The 25505-nt window shown below is 44.7% G+C and overlaps 1 protein-coding gene across 3 annotated transcripts in view; it reads left to right on the forward strand.

Annotated features, from left to right (window-relative positions):
• The window catches only part of CSNK1G2 (casein kinase 1 gamma 2), an 89185-nt gene that overhangs the window by 13831 nt on the left and 49849 nt on the right, over positions 1-25505 (forward strand). For 2 of the 3 annotated variants that reach the window (XM_075070849.1, XM_075070850.1), the window contains exon 2: positions 9536-9623. The exons of the other annotated variant lie outside the window; for it this stretch is intronic. The gene's annotated coding sequence lies outside the window, so the exon portion shown is untranslated. The remainder of the gene's footprint in view (positions 1-9535; positions 9624-25505) is intronic. 3 annotated transcript variants of the gene reach the window in all.

Here is a 25505-nt window from a genome sequence, read left to right on the forward strand (position 1 = left end):
TTAGTCAGTATCTGCAAAAGGAACAGGAGTACTTGTGGTACCTTAGAGAATTTGTTAGTCTCTAAGCTGAACAGAGACATTGGATTTACGGTTTATTACAACAATCTGTAACTCACTAATCCCCCCTTTATTGTCTTATATTACTGCAGAGGTGTTAATGGACCACTCCACCTTGAATGGTCTGTTAGAACCTATGCTAACTACCTATGCAAAACAATCTCTTCCACCTAGTATTTAGCTGTGATGCTTGGAGTACCTTTCCCACACGTGAAGAAGAGCTCCGCGTAAGCTCAAAAGTGTGTCTCTCACCAACGGAAGTTGGTCCAGTAAAAGACATGGCCTTACCCACCTTATCTCTCTAATATCTTGGGACCAATACAGCTATAACAACACTACATATGAGATTTACTAGGGCCTCTCTGAATTGAGGATTACAGCAGTTCACGACAGATGGGGAAGGATGGTTTAGCTGATAGGGTGCTGGACTGGAAACTGGGTTTAATTTCCAGCTCTGTCATAGAATCCTTTGTGTGACCTTGGGCAAGGTCTCTGTGTGTGAATAAAATAAAATTAACTCTGGGTTCAATTCCTGGCTCTGTCACAGCCTTCTTGGGTGACCTTGGTCAAATCACATAATCTGTGCTTCAGTTTCCTGTCTGTAAAATGGGGATAATGCTTCCCTAGAAGGGGTGCTTAGATGCTAATGATGAGGGCCATAGAAGAACCTGTTTAGATTTATGAGCCTCTGGGGCCTAGCTGACTCGACTTCTAATCTTACTTTATTTGGTGATACTTGGCAGTTTCTGCTGAGTTTTGCTAGGACTATATTTTGTGGGGTTCATGTAAAGCAAAATTGAGAGCATGCATATGCATATGTATATGAACCAAACCACAGAAACTTCTTTGCGCCGAGCTTGTTGAATTAAGCACATCTTTGAAAAGTGTGGAACAGAGGGTCATAGCCGGCCCAGATCTCTTTCTGAAATTGTGATGCATGAAGGGAAGTATGGTAAGAGCTGCACGTGTGACTCCTGTTCTTGTTGATTGCTCGGCATTCCCCTTATGAATTAAAGGACTTCACCACTGCTTGGAACTGGTAGAGTACTGAATGCAGGTACTGAAACCAGAAACAGAATGGTGATTGAGAGGGCACATGTGTAGATAAGATGACAAATTGCAGAGAAGAAAATCAGGGTCATGCTCTACAGACTCCTAAAACCAGGTGTGGTGCTCAATACCACACACAGCATCCATTAAATCAAAGGGTTTTCCCATGGTACTAAGCGCTGCAGTCCAGATTAAGTACTTCAGTCCTTGGAGGGTTCCCAGCCTGAAAGATTTTGATTTCCTGATGGCAGGTAGCTCAGCACTTTGTTAAAAATTGAGGCCCCTTTAAGGTGTGTCTTGTTGGGCACCCAAAATCATGAGTCACTTTGTGTAATCTTAGTCTGTATCTGTAATGAGCGTTGGCAAGTTCAAGCCCTTAAATCGGATGTATAATGAAAGAGGAAGCCAAGGGAGTTGCATCCTGTTCACAAGGGCAGAAGAAATAGACTGAATTAAAAACATGAGTAACTGAGCCAAAAAATCCATGTTTCATATTTATTTCTGTTTACTAGTGGAAGGTTGGTATGTATTGGTTGAAGTCACTTGGATGACAAGATCAGAAGAGTAAGGACCTAGGAAATAGAGGGATATAGGTTGTAAATTTGCCTATTATCAGTATGTAAGTGATTTTAGTAAAATGAGAATTGATCTGTACACCATGGGCTGACTCCTGTGCATTTCATTCACACAAGTAGTCCCACTGACTTCAAAGGGATGACCTTGTATATAAGGTCATCAGGATTTGTCCCCAAGCAATTGAAGGTATATGGAGAAACAAATGGGGTTACCCTAGATCCGCTGCCAGGGTTTGTGGAAACATTAGTCATAAGGTGGACAATCAGTAAACACACTCCCTGCTCTCCTGATTGGTGTGCTTCTGTTGGCTGACTTTGTGCTGCTCTGACTTAGTTTCACACTCAAAGTAGCATGTAACCTAATACAAAAAATGTAAAGCGCAGAGAAAAAAATACCTGGAAAACTGGACTTTCCAGCTAAACATGTATTGACTGGAAAATGCCCTCCTAATGTCTGGGCAAATATTACTTCACCCACCTTGCCTCTCCAATATCTTTTCTTCTGTTGGTGAGAAAGAGAGAGAAGCTTTTGAGCTTATGCAGAGCACTTCTTGTGGTCTGGGAAATGTACTCAGAATGTCACAGCTATTATAAGCTGGAACAGATTGCTTAGCATAAGTAGTTCACACATATTTCAAGGGACCATTCAAGGTAAAGAGGCCCATTAACATCTCTCCAGTCGTGGGGATGGGGTAGTGGGTTGTAGATTATTGTAATAAGCAATAAATGCAGTCTCTGTTCAGTCCATGATTTTTAGTGTCTAGCAAAATTATGAATTTAAGCTCTCAGGCTTGCCTTTTGAAGGTGTGCAGATTTCCTTTGAGGATGCGGACTAAGAAGTCATATGTGGAGTGATCATGTCATGAAAAGGGTGACATGGTGTTTTTGTCTTATCACTTATTTGGTGTGAGCTCATTCAAGAGTGTGGTTGGTGATTGTCTCATTTCACCCACACAATTGTTATTGAGCATTTGGTGCACTGGATAAGGTACACCACATGTTGTGATAGGCATGTGTAGGACCTGTGGATCTTGAAAAGCATGTTGGTGGGGCCTTTTGAGCAATGGAGATATGTCTGCAGGTTTTAGCAGGGTCTGGTACTGCTTTGAATTGTTGTGTTCTGGTCTGTGGGTCCACTGGAATATGGTCCCTTAAAATGTGTTAACTACCGTATATGCGCGTTCATTAGCCCATTCATTTATAAGCCAACCCCCCAAGATGGTTAGGTAAAAATAGCAAAAACTGTATGACCCTTTCATAAGCCAGCCCTGTATTTCAGGGGTTGGCAAACTTTGGCTCCTGGCCCATCAGGTTAAGCCGCTGGCGGGTCGGGACATTTTGTTTACTTGGAGTGTTTGCAGGCACGGAGCCCCTCAGCTCTGTGTCACTTCCTGCAGCACCCATTGGCTGGGAACGGCAAACCGCTGCCACGGGGAGCTGAGGGGCTCCATGCCTGCAGATGCTCCAGGTAAACAAAATGACAATGCATTAGATATTCAATTCAAGGAGTCCAACAAGTTTAAAATCATCAAATTTTGGTGTAGACCCGTTTATAAGCCAACCCCTGCTCTTTGATGCATCACTTTTTTACCAAAAATATTTGGCTTATGAACGAGTATATACGGTACTTATGATGAACAATCTGTTTCACCTTGTATTTATCTGGAATAGTCTTGAGTATATTTCCCAGACTTGAAGAAGAGATCTGTGTAAGCTCAAAATTGGTCCAATAAAAGATATTCCCTCCCCTCTGATATCCTCAGACTAACATGGCTGCAGCTCTGTCTGGGCAAATGTTGGAAGAGCTAATTGCAAACAATGTAAAGAATTGGTTTTTTTAAAAAGATACATAGTGTGCTGCACCCCAGTGCTTCTGTTTGAGGATATCCGCATGTTCACGTGTCTCACCACCACTGGAATACCTACTCTGGTAGATGCAGAAACTGAAGCTAGCGAAATGAAGGGGCTGTTTGGCATTTGTAGCAAAACCAGAGTTGGAACCAAGGCTTCTGGACCCCCTTTAAATTAAGCATAGACCAGCTTTCTTCCCTCCATAATGAGGAAGGATGGCCCAATGATTAGAGCATTAGTCTGGGTTCAAGTCCATGTCCAATGTAGACTTCCTGTGTGATTGTAGGTAACTCTCTTAGCCTCCGTGCCTTGGTTCCCTAGCTGTAAGATAAAGATAAGAGCGTGGCCCTACCACATGATTGTTGTGAGGCACTGGGTACTCTGGTAATGGGGAGGGGAGCAGATACGTGTCATTCATGTCTCTCTGAAGATGCACTGACAGTTGCACATAAACTCTGAAGACTGTCCTACAATGCCACAGAATGTCCCTGTTCACCTTTTCCTTTATTCCAAAGGGCAATTGTTTGGTGGTCTCTGCTTATTTATCCTTGTAGCTCCTTGTTTGTGACCTGAGATTTGGCTGCTCTGAGAAGGATGATGGTGGTGGAGATACCTTTTTGACTGGGAGAAGGAGCAGGAATGTGTGAGCTGGGGACAGGAGTGAAACCTATTCCCATACAAATCATTTCCAGGAAGGAAGTAATTCCAGAGCTTCAGAATGAGGAATTTGGCATACCGAGTACTCTTGTTCTTTTTGCAGATACAGGCTAACACGGCTGCTACTCTGAAACCTAAAGGGGAGCGATTCCTTGTCTCCACACTCCCAGCCCCAAGTTTTCCCTTGCTTTTAGATCTCAAGGCCGTTGAAGGGGAAATAGGGAAATAGGCAGGTCTCCAAGCAGCTCATTGCTAAAAAGGAAGGGAAGCGATCATGCATACTTTCAGAATGAAACTTTTGTCTCAGCAAAGTGAAGCTGCCCCAGCCTTCTACAGTTGACAGTGTAAAACCAGACCAGGTCACCTGGTGGAAACGTCAAGTGTCCGCCACACCGCCAAAGATGTCTCAAGTTGCATCCATTCTCTTTACAGAAAGAGATGCTAGGACTGGGACTTGGTAGGTCTGGCTCTGCTGCATCTTCCCTGTGTGACCATGGGCACATCTCTTAAACTCTGATCAAGGCCGGTGCTGAAGCATATGCATAACTTGAAGGTTCTTGGCTGCGTTGGAGCCATGGTCTCTCTGGGTCTCCTCTGCCAATCTCTAAAGGGGGATTATACTGATCAGTTTAGACTGTAATCTCTTTGGGGTGGGGTCTGTTGCTGTATGTACAGCACCCAGCACAATGAAGCCCCAGTCTCAGGCCTACTGCAATACAGCATAAATGCTCAGCGCCTTCCATCTGAGGGTCTCAAAGCACTACACAACCAAGTAAACCCCAACCTCTCTGGGTAGTGAATAAATCCCACCTCATTTTACTGGTGGAAGGAAATTGAGGCATAGAGGGAGGACAAGCCTTGTCCAAAGTCAGTGAATCAGCGTCAAAGCTGAGATTACAACCTGGGACTCCCTGTGCTGGGCCTGCTTGTTAGCTAGCACTGCTGGGGTACATTCTGGGCAGTCAGGGGAAAAGATGAAAGCAGAATTACTCTTCTGGATGGGAGGCAGAACCAAAGGACTCAGTGACTTCTGCTATTTGAGCCTGTAATTTTTTTTTTTTTACATTATGATTTGCTCTTTGTACTGTGGCATACCTGGAGGCCAGGGCCCCATTGTGCTTGGGTCTGTGCAAACATAGCAAGACAGTCATTGCCTAGAAGAGGTGGTAATGGGCATGGTTTTTGTACCAGTGTGGGTGTGCCGGGCTCTCTTGGACGTTTCTTGTAGAAGCTATTACCCATCCCCTTCCTGGCACGCAGGTTGCCCCTGGTAGTGGAGAAGATGGCTGTACCTGCCCCAGAAATCTCGAAGCAACCAGACCACAGGTTTTCATTCCTGAGAGATGCTTGTCCATTTTTTCAGGTTGCCCTGCATGTGCTTTCTCCTGCTAGACAGCTCTATTGATTTCATGTTAGGCTGCAAAACCTTTTCCTCTGCTCTGGTCCATTTGCTGTTCTGGGTTCTCCCACAGGGCAGGGCAGAGCAGTGAGCTGGCATCTAACCGGCTAGAGCACTGCAGCGGTGGAGAGCAAAGGAGCAAGGGGGATAGAAACGAGCGACTGCCTTTCTCCATGTTCTCTTGACAGAAAGTCAATGGCTTTTAGGTTGTGGTGTCTGCATGATGTGACATTGACTTGAGAAGGGGGAAAGTCTCTGAATGAATGCTATCTGTGTGCTGTCTAGAAATGTGTAAAAACAACTCTCTCCTCTGTGCCCAGGCATCTTTGCCTGCTGTAAAATTGCAATACAGATGGGAGGAAATGTTCTTTTCCCCGGACCAGGAGAGAACTGTAGTGGGTCAGGGCTGTGTTGTCTGAAGGGCTCATGCAAACCTGGCTGCCTTGGGAAAGTCATTCCTCAGCAGTGTCAGCCCTCTGGTGGCAATGCCCTGAAACCCACTGGTAATGTTAGACAGGTGAGGTGGCGTAATAGCCCATCTCCACAGTAGCCTCCAGAAGAGGGAAGGGAGGAGATAGTTATTGACTCAGTCTCCTGAGCATATGATCGAGATGGTGGGTTAATAGGCACAGTGCGGATTCCCCATGGAACATTCTTCTGGCCCTCCTGGGAGTTCACATAAGGTAAAACAGGCGAACCAGCACTTTTTACACCATGGCGGCCATGGGTGGAAATCTGGAAGCGGTTGGATCACCTGTTGACTGTGTTACGGTAGCATCTAGAGGTGGTCCTTTTAAGGTGGAGGGGTCCATGTAGCAAGACAGTCCTTGGCCCACTGATCTGAAAGTATAAATAGGTGAGATGATGGGTGGGAGGAAGGGTGTGTTATCCCTGTCCGAGAGATTGACCTTGGGGAAGCCACATCCAGGGGGCCAGTGGCAGAGCCAGCAATGGAACCCAGCTCTCCTGAGTCTCAGAACAGGGCCTAAGTCATGAGACCATCCTCTCTCTCAGGAGTCGCTTCATTGGGAGAGCAGTGTCTGGCTGCAGTGAGAAGACTTCGGTGTCTCATGGTCAGAGCAGATTCATGCCGTTGCAAGAATGCAGCCAAGCAGCAACTGTGTGATCAGGCTGGTTAAGAGCTAGTCATCCCTCGGTCTGAGTGCCTTTCCAAGGAAGGGAAAGGCAGCTTCTCCCCATCTTAGGCAACATCGCAGTGCCACTGCGGCACTTGTCTGCTCGTCTGTTCCCTGCAGCAAGTGCATGCGGGGGCAGCATGGGTACTGTCAGGTTGCAGGGATTCTGCCTACCTAGTGTCACGTGGCTGACTGCCAGTGTGGATGTGGATGTAATGGCCTACTTCCTGGCTACCTTTCTGAACAGCTCCCTTCCCTCTATGCTCTCTGTTACAGATCACAGGGGACGGGACTGTTGGAATCTTGGGCGGGCGGGGTGCTATAAAACATCCACCCGCCTAAGGTGCTAGGCCTTGGAACCAGCCCCTTCCCAACAAGTTTCAAACCCTTTTTATATCAGAGGGACTCAGGCAACGTATTTAGAATAAGAATCAACGGTCTGTGTTTAGGCCTTCTGCGATTCTTGGGGCTGTTTGGGAGTCTGTGTTTCTTCTAAGAGCATCACACACAGAATAAGGTGGAGGGTACAGACTGGGGGCTCTGGGATACCACCTGCCCCACAGGGTGGGAATGATCAGCTTTTCCTACATGGGGTCTCATTGCTGTCCAATGGAATTCACTCTGGGGGGCAGGAGGTCTCTTACAGTTGGAATGGGAAGGTTCCAGGACTGTGACCTAATGTCGAATTGTGATACGTGGACGATTCACTGTTGCTGAACCTTCCATGGCTCCTCTTAAAAAATGGGTTGTGAAAAGCCTCCTCCAGGAGCATTCATTAATCCAGCCTGCACATGGCAGCTGCAGTTTGCTGTGCCTGAAGGGCATGGAGGTTCCCTTGATTGATGTCCCCCTTCTGGCTATGTCTTGGCTGCAGAGTCCTCTAGAGTGACAGCAGCCTCTCTGCAAGTAACAGCCAAATTGCTGTGTGCTCACTGGTGCTGCACTCACCCATGTGTGATGCCAGGGCTTCTGGGGGCACGTCCCTGGTTCTTTGCACTGTGGTAAGCTGAGCTGCTCTGAATTCTTTTGCAGCGAACTGTGGGAGGTCCTGTCAGTCTTCTGGGCACATTGTGGAAGAGTTCATAGTCCGCCAGACTTGATGTATTCCAGATTTCTGCCCCCAGCCTTTATTCCAACCAGTGGCAAGGAATGGCTCCTACTCTGAGCAGTGACCTGTGCCATATGCTGGCATTAATGCAACCCATATAGCTGTCGTTTGTGAAAAAGGAGGCTGACCGAGGGCATTGCAGCAACTGCTTGGCACCATGAGAACACAGCGGTGTGCTTTGCAAAGGGGGGGCATGCTGAGACAGAGGAGTGGGGACAATTGACAGTTTAATGACTGATGAATCCCCCTTTGCTGGCTGGCAACTGTGAGTCAGGCCCACGAATAGAGTGGCCATGCCCACCGGGAATGACTAGCAGTGGACTCAGAACCTCCATGTGAAGAAGGTCACTTCCTTCAGTGTCAGGAGACACATGAGACGGGCTGAAGCGGGTTGCTATTGCCATCTGGAAGCTGGTTACCCCGGATTTTACAGATTGGAACAATCAGTTCAGCATGGGCAAGTTAATCATTGGCTCAGCTGTGGCAAAGCGTTGCCATGCAGTTATTGCTTTGGTTCACCCGTGGGTGGTGAAGGTGGCAGTTCTCTCTGAAACTGAGTGAATGGGGCTTCTCACACTGGTTGGGCCATTGATGGCCCACGTGCACCCAGTGTTGTGCTCCCCTCCCCCAATCACATGATTACCCAAATGGGAAAGAGTTTTACTCCCTCAGTACACAGGCCTTGGAGGACCATAGGCTGCACTGTGAATTGCTGGTGGGATAATTCCCCCACTCATGTATGCATACTCACACTGAATCCATTGAGCTCATGCATGTAGAAATAGCAGTGTAGCTGCAGGAGCATGGGCGGCGGTGGCATGCCAAGTACACACCCGCCTGAGACCTAGCTTGTAGTGTAGATGTAACCATAGAGGAGGTTCATGGACACCTACGTGGGAAGCATCGGCAAAGTTGTGGGGCTTTGGTCCTGCCCAGTAATGTGGCTATCAATCTGGTGTCTGTGCCCACTGCTTTGGGAGACCCAGTCCATCCTCTGTTCCCTGGCTTATGAAGCCCTACCCTTGTGTGAGAGCACCTAGCAGAAGCAGGTTGAACTGAACACTGAGCAGGTGCAGGATGGTGCTTGAAACATGCTGCCCATAAAGCAGTGTGGACTGCAGCTTTAATAATACAGTGGCTGATCTGAGGCACACTGCATAGCCCGTGAGAGAAGGGGCAGTACTTTGGCCAGGAATGGACTGATAATAATACTGGTGTGTAGGCCCTGTACAGGCAACCTGAAAGTGCTCCCAGGGGAGTGGGCTAGCTGGGGTCGGGGGGAGGAGTGAGGAACACAAGGTGTGAATATCTTGCTTTGAAAGGAGAAGCGTATCAGTGTGAGCGCATCATCAGTGCACTTTGAGTCCATCAGGTGTGTATCAGCCGTGGGTACCTGTTCTCCTGCCCCCGTGCAAGCATTGGATGGATTGTGTCAGCTACTGTTGACCATGTGTATGTCCATGCATTTACTGCTGCTGTGACTGGCTCTGCCCCTGCCTGACACTCTCCATTGGCTTCAGAACATGGTGACTGGAGCAGGCAGGTCCCCAGCTGGGGTAGGAGTCAGTGTAGGTGCATTCTGGGTCCTGCTGGCCATGATGCCAAGCAGTTGCTCCAACATGTCACTCTGCAGTTGGTGGTCCTGCTCCTTCATCTCTGGTCATGCTGGGTGTACTGACACCATTTTTTCCTCCCTCTCTAGCGTCTTCTCTGCTGCTGCCTGGTTTATCAGCTAGTTTGTACAGCTGGCTTGACATGCTGGTGAAGTCCTTCCGCATTTCCTGCAGCAGGTCGTCCTGAGTTTTCTTCCTTTTGCTGCACAGTTCAGCAGCCCCTGGCATGCTCTAAATGGCCTCCTGGATGAGGTGTCGGGGGGTCATCCCGCCTACACTTCTCTGCTCATGGCCTACTGAGTACCAGGGTCCTTCTCCCATCAAAAAAACAGCAAGTGCTTTACATTTTTTTTTAATTTGGCCTTTGAGGGCATGGGTGTGTGCAGGGCCAGCCCAGGGAAGCAGCATGTTGCTCATGATGGTCTGATCACAATTTCAGGCTGAAGTGGTACAAGGGGATGTGAACTTGCTTGAAATCTTAGAGTGGGAAGGGGAACAAGTGTCTCAGGCCTCTGGTAGAAAACCATCCATTGATGCTATGGAGCAGTTTTGTTGACTTGTAACTGATGGGCAGATTAGTGACTGGAGGGGGCTAATGAGCTGGGGTTGTGTATGTGTGGAGCCTGCATTGCTCAGAAACCTAACTGGTCTTCTGGAGTTCCTGGTGAATGAAAAGTTCTCTGGTGTCATTCCCCAGGAGTGGACTAAAACCCATGGCAACATAAACAGGATGTTGATCTAGAATGTAGCAGATCAGAACCACCGCTGGGGTGCTGCAGTAATGCATCTCCATTCCCTCCATGACAGCCAAATGCAGGATCTGTTGCACCAAGAGACTTGAAGTGCTGTGGACTTAACATGGCTGCAGTGGACTTAATACCTAGGCTGCTGTTGTTCTTTAAAGTTTTAGCTGCTTTGCAAAAGCCCTAATGCTAATACCAGTATGCAAGGGGAGGAGCACATAGCTATATATGCCCAGAACAAGCATTCTTCTCTCACCTCGTTCCTGATTTGCAGGCATTGCTTGGCTTATATTCATTATCCCTTGCTTTGCATCTGTGCTAAATGTGTATGCTGCAATAAATCACCAATAGCATGTTTGGATTGTTTTTCTCCCTGCTTGGATACCATCTTGGATCACACATGTCCAGGCAAGGTTGGGGGGAATGAAAAAGGGTGGCAGGGAAAATGAAGGTACTGAACTTGAAACTGGCATTACATAATATCCCCCATACAGTTATAACGTCTTTTTGATGTGGTAGCTCCCATGCTAAGAATAAAAGATAGCATGCATCTTACCAGTTTGCGATGCCAGTTCCTCCATCCCAGTCTGTTCTTCTGCTTCCATGCCCACCCTGCGAAAGTCCCATGAGTCCGGCCACAGTTCAGAGAGCTGGGCCCTGAAGCTGTGAGCATCTGATCCTCATACTCCAATTCGGAGTCCTCAATGCACAGTTCAGTGACCACCCTGCTCAGAGTCCTTATCCCATCCAGGATAAAATTGGACTCTGTGTTTGGGGGTGCATCTAGTCACCTGCCTTGTTTTATTGTAGAACAGGCACAGTCGCAGGAAGTTACTGGACTGGAGTTACGGTCCTTGACTTGCACTTGGTGTCTCTTATGGACTCCTTCTCCCAGCCTTAAGATCCCACTTGGTGGATTCCTTGCTCTGCCCACTTGGAATTCTGGGTCTTGGTGCCAAAATTGTGGTCTTTGCTGGTCTAGCACCAGGAGTCCACCAGGACCTTGATGTCATCTCTGGCCAGCTGGCATCATGCTGGGAAGATGTCCTGGTTGCCATTCCAGTCAGACCGAGTTCTGTACTGGAGCTGGAAAAGTGCTAAGATGGTTTTCGGACACTGAACCATCCTATATGAATTGATAGATGAGATTTGGTCTGGAAGCAGGGAATAAGAAGACGGCAAGAAAACATAAGCTGATGGGAAGCATTGGGGTATTCATGTGCTGCTAGCCTGTTAGTGCTCCTGTTAGCAACTGAGCTGCATTCACTTGAGTTTCAGTCTAGACCCCTTCTTGGGCCAGATGACTTGAGTTAAGAGCATCACCGTGCTTGAGTGAAGGTGTTTTTGTGTAGACAGGACTCAAGCTTGGGGGCAATACTCAAGGAACAGCTGTGAAGCCAAGCCCTCTGTGAGATCACTCGCTGAGTGACGATGAAATCACTTCATGAGTTGGGTAGGAGGAGGCTGACTAGGAAAGAGGCAGTTCTGCTTTTATATGAGTCTCTCCAGGGAAGGAGAAGCTGAAAAGAACATGACTGGTAAATGGGCTCTTGCCGGCTGGCTCTTCTAGACGTTTAGAATATGTCGGACTCCTTAATGGCTGTCCTCCCCCTCAGTAACAGTAGCATTGATTTGTGAGTATATCTCATTAGTGTGTGGTACCCCTGAACCCAGTTCTTGGAAGTAGCTGTGCTTTGGTCTGGTTTCAATCAAAATCCACGAGCATAGCCATGCAATCCACAGCACGCAAGGGGATTGACAGCTAAGACCACTTGCGTAAGCAATTCACATAGCATGTATGAAATGCCTTGGTGAATACAGCTCTTGAGGTGCTAAATGGGGGCTTAACTGCGGCTGGAATACATGGGTTGAATTAGGTAAAGAACCAATAATCACTTTGTCTACTTCATATGAACAGTATCTGACTGGTAGCCATCAAAGGGACAAGTAAACTTCCTTACCTCCTGTTGTTAGTCTTGTTGTTTAGATTATTAAAACAGAAACCACTTTAACATTCTAATTTATTTTTCACACTCTCTCTATGCTGGTTAAGTCCTGATTCAGCAAAGCACTTAAGCACATGCTCAAGAGGCCTGATTAGTGGGGATAGATTTGAGTGCTTTGCTTGATCATTGCGATGGTACATTTCAATTGCAGTGAGAGGAGAGTAGTCAGTTTCACCTTTGTTTCTAGTCACTTTCAGTGGTTCTCTCTCTTGGGTATTTACCAGGCCCCATTCCTGTAGTAACAGAGCACCTTGGAGTCTTTGATGTAGGGAATGGTTATCCCCTTTCTACATATGAGGAGCTGATGTCCAGAGAGACTTGAGGTTTGTCTACCTATGGCAACAGGAGCGTTTCTCCCATTGGCATAGGTAATCCACCTCTTTGAATGGCAGTCATTGGGTCGACAGAAGAAGCCTCTGCTTGACCTACACTGTCTACACCGGGGTGTTAGGATGGTTTAACTGCATCGCTTAGGGATGTGGATTTTTCACACTGCTGAGCAACATAGTTATACCAATCTAATTTCCTTATGTAAACCCAGGCCATAGTGACTTGCTCAGCACAGCATCCTGGCCACTGAGTGGTTCTTCCTGTCTATTTTGAGGCACCGGTGTTACTACCTAGTACTTCTGTAACTGAGTATGATCCATATTTTACAAATAGGAGAAACCGAGGCATTCACTGGTTAATACACTAGTGCAGTGAACCCATGTTTGGCTTCATGATGCTGCAGGAGAGCCCTTAAAGCTAACCAAAAAGCTGTTTTCATTAAACTTTTAAAAACAGAACTTAACTGCATTTTCTATTTGATTCAGTTTGTAAATCTGTATCAGTCTGATTTGGAGTTTAAGCTACCTGCCAGTGGCCTTTGAACTGAAATAGATCAATACAAGCTCTTATCAGATGGCTCGGGTATTTGTCTCAGACTAGTATTGCCTTTGATCTTTCTAGTCTGGTTTTCAGAGCTGGTCTTATTTTAGCACGTGTATTTATTTATTTATTTATTTATTTCAGAAATATTTTTAGCTCCTGCTGCTCAGTTCTTGTGCTGCTGCTGAAATTTCCATCGTAGCATTTTCGGTCCCTTTGGTATTACACAGTTAATATTTTCCACCCAGGTGTGACAGACTTGGGATCAAGGGAGGGGAGTCAAATCTTGCCCTTGGCAGGGAAGGCTGGCAGATCACTAGCATTAGCAGCACAGGGAATTACTTCATGAACTTTTCTGTGTGGTTGCTTTTAACAAGAGAGCATTTAGGTGTTGCCCTTTGAGTTCCATTAACTATGCAAGCTCTTTTGTGTTTAAAAATAAGACGCCATGCTGTCTTGCAGTACTGGGTTATGGCTGTGTCTCAAGCACATTGATTTCCATTTCTGCTCAAGTGAGCAAAGAGCAAACATGAATCAGAACTGTCCCAGTTCTATGGCTTAACGATGTTTCCTTGTTAGATATTTTTGGGGGCAAAATAATTACTGCTGAACTGCCGCCAAAATGCTGATTTTCGGTAAAGCCGACTGTATATATTATACACACAGGTAAATACCCGCCCACCACTAGACAGGAAATTGGCCTTCTCAGCACAGAGCCATAGAAGTTAGAGGTGGCTAACACTGACCATATTAATCCGTCAAGTCTGTGCCCTTCTGCCAAACCAAGATTATTCTTTTTAGCATTCTGTCCTGCTCATTTTGAAAAGAACAATGTAAAATCATAATAGTATAAACGAATATATTTCTTTCCTTTGTTACCATTAACCCATTAGGCACTCTCTCGCTACCATCACTGCAGCATCTGGGCTCCACTATTAAAAGTGAAAATATGAAAGTATGTGTTACTTTTCACTATTGTAGCTGTTTACTTGTTGCTGTTCAATGTCCAAGCAAAGAGAAAGGCAAGTTAGTCGCTTTCCCTTGTGTCTTTGTTCAGTTTCTTGTTCAAGTTGTCATTGCTGTAGCACTTGAGTCACAAACATAGCATAAGTGGTTTGGGACAAGGACTGTCTTTTTGTTCTGTTTGTACAGCATCTGACACAATGGGGTCTTGGTCCATGACGCAGGCTCCTAAGTGCTACAACAAAACATTTTAAAAACACCTCTTTCCATTGGAATTTAAGAAGAGATTTTTTTTCAAAGCAGTCTAGAGGGATTTAGGGATGTTGTCAATTAATTTTAATGGAAGATGTGTTTTTAACCCCCCTAAACTTCTGTGGACATTTCTGTTGGTCTTTTGGTTTTGTAAAAGGTTTGGGGTATCTTTTTTTCAAAATCTAAATATTGAGTTTAACCTCCCCGTAAATATCCCAAGCCACATGAACCTTCCATTCAGGTATTTTAAATTCTCCTTTTCTTACCCTCAGAGAAAGAAAATAGTGTAGAGGTTCTGGTGTTCACATCTTAAACAAGATATTGGAGAAGTGTCAGCAAAGAGCACAAAAATGATGTGAGGGCTGGAGAAAACACCTTAAAGTGAGAAACTTAACAAGCTCAATCTGTTCAGTTTATCAAAAAGAAGATTGAGGGGGACTTGCTATAGTGTCTAAGTACCATCACTGGGAGTAAATATCAGATACTACAGGGCGGCTACTACTGTTACTGAAGCCAGACAAATTCAAATTAGAAATAAGACACATTTTTAACAGTGAGGGTGATTAACCATTGGAGTACTCTGCCAAGGGATATGGTGGAGTCTCTGTTTCTTGATTTCTTCAATTCAAGGCTAGCTGACTTTCTGGAAGATTGTGCTGTAGTCAACACAAGTTATTGGGCTCAATACAGAGGTAACACGGTGTCATTTAAGGGCCTGTGATATACAAAAGGTCAAACTAGATCTAATGGTCCCATCTGGCCTTAAACTCTCTATGAATCTACATGCAGCAAATATTGGTGGTTCTTTAACTTCTAGTGTAAGGCTTGACAGTTTCTTGGAAGAGGGCTTAATATTGGTCAAAAGTAGTATTTTCCTATTAACAGTGTGGCTGGTGATGTGGATTTGCTAGCTAGCGTAAGTCCTCACTTAACATCCTCCTGCTTTACGTTGTTTCAAAATTAAATCATTGCTCAATTAGGCAACATGCTCATTTAAAGTTGTGCAACGCTCCCTTATAACATCGTTTGGCTGCTTGCTCTGTCCACTGCTTGTAAGATTCTGTGGAAGAGCAGCAACTTTACAAGGGAGCATTGCACAAGTTGCTCTTCTCTACTTCCTCCCCTTCCCTCCCATCGCTTCCCCCACTGCCAAACAGCTGTTTGGCGCCGTTTAGGACTTTCTGAGAGGGAGGAGGGGGAGCGAAGAAGCGCTGTGTCTCCACTCCTTGGAAAAAGCGGTGATGCGGCTGCTCCGGAGAGGAGGTGGAGTGGGGGTGGGAAGAGGTGGGCCTGGAGTGGAGCAGGGACAGGAAGAGGTGGGCCTGGAGCATCCCCTGGCAAAGTCTCTGGGGAAGCTGCTGGCACTGCTGCGAAGGTGTTTCCTAGTGTCTTTGCCTGCAGCGGGCTGTGTCTGTGCCTGTGTGGGGTAAGCCAGGGGCACTTCCCAACCACAGTACAGTACAGTGCTGTACAATATATACTGCCTTTTGTCTGCCCCCAAAAAATTTACTTGGAACCTAACCCCCCGCATTTACATTAAATCTTATGGGAAAACTGGATTTGTTTAACATCGTTTCACTTAAAGCTGCATTTTTCAGGAACATGACTACAACATTAAGTGAGGAGTTACTGTATCTTGCTGCTTGCTCTGGCAGTATTCTTAAATTCTAGTGCTAACAGGGCTCAGCAATTGTATAACCATTTTGCAGTATGTATCATATCAAAGCACTTTACAAAGCATTGTTTTCCCAGTTTTACAGGTCGGGAAACTGAGTAATATAGAAGGGGAATGATTTAGGTATGGGGCACACAACAAGTTAATGGCAGTGCCAGGAATATAATCTGGGCATTGTGACTGTCTGATGTAACAATCCAGTGCATTCTGAGCTGCTGAGAGCTCTCCACTCCAGTTGAACCTAAACTTGGTGGGTGTCGAAAGTGCTCACAGGTAGGGGCTTTTTCTGTCCTGTTCAACTCTGAACATGCTCTCGGTCCTGGACAGATGGCCAAAAGAGGGGGATTAGATAATGATGGGGAGACTTCAACCCAAAATCTTGATTTTTTTTTTTAATTTTTTTTTTTATTTCTTTATTTTTTTTTGTTTGTGAAAATTAGCTTTAGTTTTTTGGTGGGTTGGCTGTTTTGTTTTTTTTAAACACCACCACCAATTCCAAAAGAAATGTTTGCATGGAATTTGTATAAATTCAGATGAAAATAACTTCTAGCCTGGTGATACTCAGGCTGAGGTTCGTGAGCTGCAAGTGGCTCTTTAATACGTCTTCTTTGCAGCATGTAATATCAAAACAGTGTGATTTAATTATTAACCAATCAGGATACTTTTATCTTATCCACTTGTAGTTGATAAAATAATATTGGTTAGTCATTTTGCTGTGAGACTTATCTATCTATATCTATAACAAACTAAATATTTCCCCTGTCATACTGTTGAAATATGAATATATACTACTGTAGTAAATGAAACAATGAATTCATGCTACTGTGGCTCTTTTGGATAATGTTGATTGCTAATGTGGCTCCTGAACCACTGAGATCTGAGTTCTTGACAAACTCACCCCTGCTAAGTTTGTCACCTTAAATCATGCAGCCCTGAGAAGCCAAATGCAGTGCAAACAAAAGTGAAACTGGCTTTCCTGCACATCTCAGCTTGGAGAGCTAAGGAAACCACCTAAACAGTGAAAGAGAAATCACATTTCTAAAACTCTCCATTTAAAAATGAAAGGGGGCTGAGTAAGACAAGTCCCTTAGCTTTAGAATGCTTGATCTGAAGTTGCCAGCCCTGACGCTTCTATAAAGAAGTAACTGTTTTACAACTTAAGTGGTGTATAGTGGGAATGTGGAGAGAGTGCAGGCTCCAAGATAAGGGCTGCTGTGTGGAGTGGGTAATCTGGCAAGTTGTGAGAATCCATAGGAAGAGATTGGCAGCAGTTTGACATTAAGTTTACAACCTTGGTTGAGGAAACTTGCTTGTTAGCACAAATGAGGGTAATGGACAGATTGGGTGTAATTTGTCTGATAAGTGAGTTTCCTCAATCAGCCTTGTAACTGAATTGTCTCTTTCCTGAGAGCACGTTTTTTGCTGGGCTGCTGAGATCTCAGCCCCATTCTTCTTGGTACAGTCAGTACAAAAACAGCAAGAGATGGTTGTCCCTGCCCCAGAGAGTTTACAGTCTAAATCAACCAGATAGAAAAAGTGAGGGAAAATTATCCCAGTTTTACATATTGGGAGTTAGAGTCCCAGAGATGAAATGTTTTGACGAAAGTCTGTGACAAAGTTGGGACTCGAATTCAGGTCTCCTGAGTCCCAGCCCTGTGTTTTGCACCCGTGTTCCCCTGGTGGCTCTGCATCAGTAGTTAAGTAACAAACTGTTTAACAAGAGCTTCCTGTTCTGCTGGCGCTGCCGTTGATACTATCTCACAAAGGAGGAAATAGACTAAACAGGGCCAGGTTGGCACCTGCTGCATTGTAAACATCAGGGGGAAATGTCAGTAGATAGGCATGGGCTGTACTTAACCCTGATATAGCTGTGTGCTGGGGGGTGGGAGGAGGTTCTGTCTGGCTGTGAATCCCCCACTCCTATTTCAGCAGCTGTTCAGGTTTGTGTCGCTGGGAATCCCAGTGGCCATTCTGTCTGAGAAAGGTTTGATTCCTTGCACTGCCAGACTCCTTGGGTGACCTTGGGGTCTCGGTTCACCCAGTGGGGATAATCCGGTTACACAGGAGGCCAGACTAGAGGGCCATAAGCAGTCCTTCTTGACTTACTCTGTGAATAGCATAATGACTGGTGTGTTTGTATGGGACTTCATCTGGCCTTTTTCTGATCCAACCGTTGTGGGTGCTATTAGAGATCTGAGTGATCGTAGCATGCACAGTGGTCGCCGAACAAACATAAAGCATTACAGGATTAAGCTAGCCTCTAAATTGTTGGATTTTATGGAGGAAGCATCCTTGGGCACAGTCCCCCATCACTGCAGGGTTTCTTGTGTCTTCCTCTGAAGCAACTGTGCTGGCCGTTGTTGGTAATGGGATACTAAATGGACAGCTGGTGTGGTTTGGACTGGTGTCTCCTATACCTGTTGTAGGTAGGATAGATTGTGCCACTGTATACCGGAGTGTGTGCGGGGGCAGTGGGGATAGGTAGAATGGAGTCAGTGGATTGTGCTGCCATGTACTGGGGCAGTTTCTGGGGAGGGGGTTGCTACAAACTCAGACTGAAGCCATATGTACTAGTCGTGCATGTCACAGCCATATGCTTGGCAGGGAGGGAGAAGGGCTTACCAAATTTAAACCTTTCCTGTTGCCCAAGGAACAGGTCATTTGAAATCATTTAAACACAGTTCTTGGAAAGACTCTTTGTGTTAAAAGCTCTATTTCACTGAGCGCCTTGTTTCCTCAAACGCATCCAGCTCTCCACTCCTATAAATGTTAAGTCTTGAGTCACAGGAGACTTGGCAGCACGTTCCGGAGCTCTGTGCCACCTCTGCAAGAGACATGGGGAAAGCAGGACTGTGTTTATTTCAATGTTCTTGTGTGCATATGGGATAAGTCACTGCAATAATATGTGATGTGACCATTGCAACAAGCTCAGTTACATGCCTTTGTGTGAGGTTTGCTGTGTATATGCAGGAAAACTTGGAAAGAAAACAACACACTGAGCTGTTTTTGATCACTTATATATTAATAGGTTCACTCTCCAGAAAGTTGCATTCTATGTTGAGGACTGGGCTTGCTTATACAAGAGAACTGATTTTGAAACCCATGTGGGCAAACTAGTGCAAAAGGCTGTGTAAATGCTCTTATTTGTGTAAATGGCTTACTTTAGAAATGTAGGGCTGGAAGGGACCATAGGAAGTCAAGTCAAGCCTCTTGCTCTGTGGCAGGACCAAATAAATCTAGACCACCCCTGACGGGTGTTTTGTCTAATCTGTTCTTAAAAACCTCCAGGGACGGGGATTCCACAACCTCCTCTACAAGCCTATTCCAGAAGTTAACTAGTCTTATAGTTAAAGTTTTTCCTAATATCTAACCTAAATCTACTTTGCTGCAGATTAAGCCCATTACTTCTTTTCCCACCTTCAGTGGGCATGGAGAACAGTTGATCACCATCCTCTTTTATAACAGTCCTTTTAACATATTTGAAGACTATCAGGGTTCCCTGTGCCATCTTCTTTTCTTGAGACCAAATATGCCAAGTTATTTTAGACTTTCCTCAGAGGTCAGTTTTTCAAAACTTTTTTTTATCTTTTTTGTTTCTGTCTTCTGGACTCTCTCCAATTTGTCCCCATTTTTCCTAAAGTGTGATGCCCAGAATTGGACAAGTACTCCAGCTGAGGCTTCACCAGTGCCAAGCAGAGTGTAACAAGTACCTCCCATCTCTTACATATGAAACTCCTGCTAATACACCCCAGAAAGATATTAGCCATTTTACAGCTGCATCACATTGTTGACTCATTCAATTTGTGATCTACTCTAACCCTAAGATCCTTTTCAGCAATACTATTATGTAAACACTTATTCCCCAATTTGTAGTTGTGCATTTAATTTTTTCCTTACTAAATAAAGTACTTATCTTTATTGAACGTCATCCTGTTGAATTGTCCAAATCCTCCAAAATGTCAAGGTCATTTTGAATTCTAATCTTGCCCACCAAAGTGCTTACAAACCCTCCCACTTTGGTGTCTGCAAATTTTATAAACATTAATAAAGTCATTAATAAAAATAATTGAATAGTACTGGACCCATAACTGACCTCTCCAGGACCCCACTAGGTATGCCCTCTCATTTTGGTGGTGAACATTGTTAAATACTCCTTGAGTATGGTCTTTCGACCAGTTGTACACCCACCTTATGGTAATGTCATCTAGACCACATATCCATGGTTTGTTTGTGAGACTGTCCTGTGGGGCTGTGTCAGAAGCCTTGCTAAACTCAAGATGTATCACATCTACTGCTTCCCCACAATCCATTAGTCCAGTAACCCTGCCAAAGGAGGAAATTAGGTTGGCTTGGCATGATTTGTTCTTGACACATCCATGCTGGCTATTCCTTAGAATTCTATTATCTTCTAGGTGCTTAAAAATGTATAGTTGAATAATTTGTTCTAGTATCTTTCCAGTATCAGTGAGGCTGCCTGATCTATTACTCCCTGGGTCCTCTTTGTTCCCCTTTTTAAAGGCAGGTACTATGTTTGCCCTTCCCCAGTCCTCTGGGACATCACCTGTCCTCCAGGAGTTCTGCAAGATAATTGCTAATGGTTCTGAGATTGCTTCAGTTAGTTCCTTAAGTACCATGGGATGAATTTTCGTCAGGCCCTGCTGACTTGAATACATTTAACTTATCTAAATATTCTTTAACCTGTTCTTTCCCTGTTTTGGCTTGCATTCTTTCCCCCTTGTTGTTAATATTAATTATGTTGAGTATCTGGTCACCATTAACCTTTTTAGTGAAGACTGAAGCAAAATAAGTATTAAATAACTCGGCTATCTTGATGTTGATGATAGTTATTAGCTTTCCTTCCCCACTAAATTAGAGGACCTACACTTTCCTTCATTTTTCTCTTGCTTCTAGTGTATTTAAAGAACTGCTTCTTACTTACTTTTATGTCCCTTGCTAGATGTAACTCATTATGGATTAGTTAAACCTCTTCCTAAGCAGATTTAAGTCTCTTTAAATTGTGGCCTGGTCTACACTACAAAGTGAGGTCAGCTTAACTGCTTTGCTCAGGGTTCTGAAAAATCTCATGTCTTGTGCAATGTAGTGAAGATGACCAAAGCTCTGGTGTAGGTACCGCTAAGTGTGTGGACAAATTCTTTCATCAGCCTTGTTACCGCCTCTCAGAGAGGTTGCTTTACTACAGTGACAAAAGAATCCCTTCTGTCACTCTAGGAAGTGTCTACATTGCAGCTGCGCAACTTTGCAGCTGGTGCATTTCTAGTGTAGACGTACCCTGAAATCAAAGCATGTCCACTTAACCTTTTCCACTGGTTTATATTCCCACTTTTGGCTATACCAGTGCAACTTTCTCATGGAGACCAGCTTGAGGTACCTGCCAAGGCTGAGCTCTTTAAACCAAAACTGAATCTCTCCAAGCACAAGAAAGAGGTTGGAAAATGCAATATTTTTTTCCCTCCGCCAATGAATGGAGCCATAGGGGAATCTTTCTTTTTCTCAAAAAAGCCTTCAGCTGTAGAGAGAACAGACCTGAGAAATTTCAACCCAATGGATAGCTCTCTGGGAAAATGACCAGCACAAAAAAACGCAGAAGCTTAGTGCAGAGTTTTCCTCCACCTGTATCCAGACCGTCAGTACTGAGTTGGTGAAATTGCCACGAGACTCGGGTGAAATGCTTCTGTGACACAGGAAATTCCAAAGTGGAGAATATTAACTAAAAGGTTTGGCCACCCCTCTACCTCATTCCAGAGTGAGAGGGAGGAAGGTTGGAATTTCCATTTCAAATCACCATTAATTTTAGGCAGTTCAGACAGTCCCTGAAAGTCTCTCACTGTTTATCCATGCACCGCAGCAGTGATTGCAGTTTTGACTAGAGTGACTCTTCCTGCACAGCCCAACCCTGCCTTCCTCATGCACTCCCATGGGCTGCAGGAGGAGTTTGGGGTGCATAAGGAATGCAAGCTTGGACTCCAAGGATGCCTGTGTGTGGTACAGGGGTTGCTTTGCAGCAGAAGGGACCATGGTGTTAGACTGGCAGATATCTTTTCACTCTGCTTGAAGCCTGTTGTTAACATTCCGTAGCTCCCCAGGTGCACCAGAAAAACATTTTGTTTCTGTATTTTATGGATCTGAGAAAGAGGTCTTCAGAGCCCCATCATGGGAGCCAGGAATCCACCTGTCTCGCCTCGGGTGTAAGGAAGCCTGATTAGTGTAGCTTGTACAGCATTTTGGAGACCGGGCCATATAAAAGCCTGACATTGATGTGACAGACTTACTATTAACATGCTTGCACTCTCTGTTGGAATTCTAAGTATTTTTGATGTTTTTATTTTACATTTCCAGAGACCCAGCTCTTTCCCCCAAACAGTCTCTCTCGTATATACCTTTTCACAAGGTGTTCCCAATGCTCCACTCCACTCCATCTCATTCACTAAATAAGATGGCCCTTTTCTCTCTCCTGCCCCCCTTAAGGTCAACAATGCCAGCTTCCTTAGTGGCAAAGTAAGTGATGCACAAAAATACCTCTCTGTGTAGGAGTCGGTGGTTGCTGGAAATAAAACTGGATCAAGTTTTGACTGAGATTTTCTCGTGCTGGCCTTTAACTAGCACAAAATTTCAAATGATTGTGCTCAATGAGGTTGAAATGTATGCTTTTAAAGAAACAGTGTTACAGTATCATCTGGAAATTCTGCAAAATAAGTTCCCTCTGGTCCAAATGGTCATTAAATTAGGAGGCTCTGAAGCAAGGCTCCCCAGTGAAACAACTCTATGTTCCAGTTAGAGGTTTAAGGAAAGTTTCAACACAGAGCAAGTGGGAGATGGGACTACCAACTACCTGCCCATAACTTGTGAATCCTCCTATACCTTCCTGGCCTCTAGTTCTCCCTATTGATCAGTTACAGAGAGTTTGGAAAGTATGACAACTGCCTACACCAGCCAAATGATCATGCAAAATGATCATGAAAACCTGTCTGCTCAGACACAGATTCTTCTCGCTCTCCCAGACCTGTCTAAATTCCTTGGCCCTGGGCAAATACAATTTTGCAATATGGTCTGGATTTCCTAGTGAAAAGCTTTAGGGTTGAATTTCAAGGGTGCTGAGCAGCTTCACTTGGCATTGTGAGCACTTGACGCTCACTCAGTACTTATTCTCACCATCCTGGGTGTGTATTGCAGATTCATAAATTGGCTAAATGGTCATGAGCGAAAGACCCTTTCACTGCAATCCATTGACATTTGGAAGTGAAGGGGGAGATTGGTGCTGCGTTCTCTCTTTGATGATTACCTGCCTCAGAGGTTTTAGATTAACCTAACTAATCTGGCAGCAGATCTGTTGAAATAGGTAAGCAGAGTCATTTGTGAAATGAGCCATGAGTTTTAACTTGATGAAATACAAAGGGGCACATCATGAATCAAACCCAAAAGTTCCTCTGGCAGCAACTCAGCAGTTTGTGTTACTAACAAGAGGATGGAAAAACTTTGTTTAATTGTGACTAAAGGTGGTCAGAAATTGAGGGGGTTTCTTCTGAAAATGTTGACTTTTTGGCAAAAATCACAATCTAAATAGGCTGGCTGAAAACTGAAATAGTTGCTGCCACAATGGCTCCTGAGAGTTGTAGTTCAGGTGCCTCGTACTCCCACTTTTCTCTGTGGGCTGGGCTCCTTGGTCAGACGGCATCTCCCATGGTGCTGGTAGTAGTGGTGCATCATGGGAGATGTAGTTGATAGGGAAGTCCAGCCCATAGAGAAGAATGAGATCATGAGGCATCTGAACTACAACTCCAATAGGGCGCCATCATTGTGGGACTCCCATGAAGGCAGCACCTTCCCTCACCAAAAGGTGTCTTTCAGCATAATCAAAGTGTTTCATTCTTTGAAAACATTTTGTTTTTCAGGCACCAATTTTTTTTGCACAAAAAAATGAAAATTTCAGTGGAAAGCAGATGCTAGTTACCAAAAAAACCTTCATTTTGTCAAAAGCACAATTTTCCTCTGACAGTTTGAAATGTCGTCTAGATTTCATTGATTCAATTTTAATTGCAACAAAGTCCCTAAGCGTATCACAAGGGATGTTCTAAGCAGAGCCATGGTTTTGTGTGCTATTGTACAAGGCCTTGCATCTGGTTTTTAATAAGTTAGTATAGCTGCCTGAAGAAAATGCAGATTCTATAGATGAAGCAGAGTACTCCTAAACTGAACATCTTAATTAGTTGGATAACAGAGAGGATATAAGGCTGCACAGTTTGGAGAAGAGAGAGATTTTGGAACATGCAATATAATAGCAATGATTTGGGCCAGGACTGATGTATAAACTAAACAGCAACAAGGAGAAATGCATGGAAACATATATACAGGCCCTAACTATGATCATGATCTCACTCTAGCATAAATCAGAAACGATCAAAATGAGTGGAATTACAGCAATATAAGACAACCCTAACAAAAACCAGAATCAGACCCCTGTGCATTTTTAATCTCTGAAAATAATCTTTGCCTACCTGCCTGCAGAGATGCTAATGGAATCAGCCTTCTGAAGACCCAAGCACAAGAACATGGTTGTATGAATGGAACTGGAGATGCAGTCGCACTCACTCAAAATGCACAGCGTTAAGGTGCTAGTGTTGATAGTGAGAAGGAACTTCTTGGGATATGGATTTTAGGGCCAGCAGGGATCATTTTTACCGTCTAGTCTGACCTGCACAGCACAGGCTGCAACATTTCATTCAGTGATTCCTGCATCAAGCACATAACTTCTGGTTGAGCTAGAACCTACCTTTCAGAAAGACGTCCACTCTTCATGGAAAGACTTCAAGTGGCGAAGGATCCACCATGTCCCTTAGTGAGTTGTTCCAGTAGTTTTACTCATGTATCTTTAAAAAAACAAACCCAGTGCACCTTATTTCCAGTCTGAATTTGCCTCATTTCACCTTCTAACCTTTGACTGTTTAGGTCTTCTGGGTTAGAGAGCCCTCTTTCGGAAGTTCTCCCCCCATGTAGGTATTTAGGAGACCGTGAGCAAGTCTCCTCTTAACCTTCTCTTTTATAAGTTAAACAGACTGAGATCCAAGAAGGCAGGTTTTCCAGAAGTCAAATAGTTCTTCTAGCTCTTTTCTGAATCCTTCTCCATTTGTCAACATCCAGGGCCAGTAACAGAAGTACGGCCATCTCCCTACTCAAACGTGAACAGGAATTGCTGACATTTTCCCCTCTCCTCTAGCTGTGGTTCCAGGCACAAGTAGCTGAACATTTGGAGAGTCAAGCAGTGTGGAGATGCTTGTCTGTAGATGGCTCCATAGGAGAATGGTAGATGAAGCTGGAGACCCACACAGGCTATGGGAAGGGTTGTGCTCTGTAAAATGGGCCAGGTGTTATCTTGGTGATTGACTTCCTATGATTTCAGGCACTAGTAGCCTTCAGCCCTTCCACCTTTCCTGCTGTTCATGTGGATGTATTTTAGAAAGGGTACACTTTCACTCTATCACACAACTTTGTAATTGCAGTGAGGCACAAGCAAGAGAGCAGAGAGCTGAGGCAG

Source organism: Chelonoidis abingdonii, chromosome 11 (assembly GCF_003597395.2).
Source record: "Chelonoidis abingdonii isolate Lonesome George chromosome 11, CheloAbing_2.0, whole genome shotgun sequence".
NCBI lineage: Eukaryota > Metazoa > Chordata > Testudines > Testudinidae > Chelonoidis > Chelonoidis abingdonii.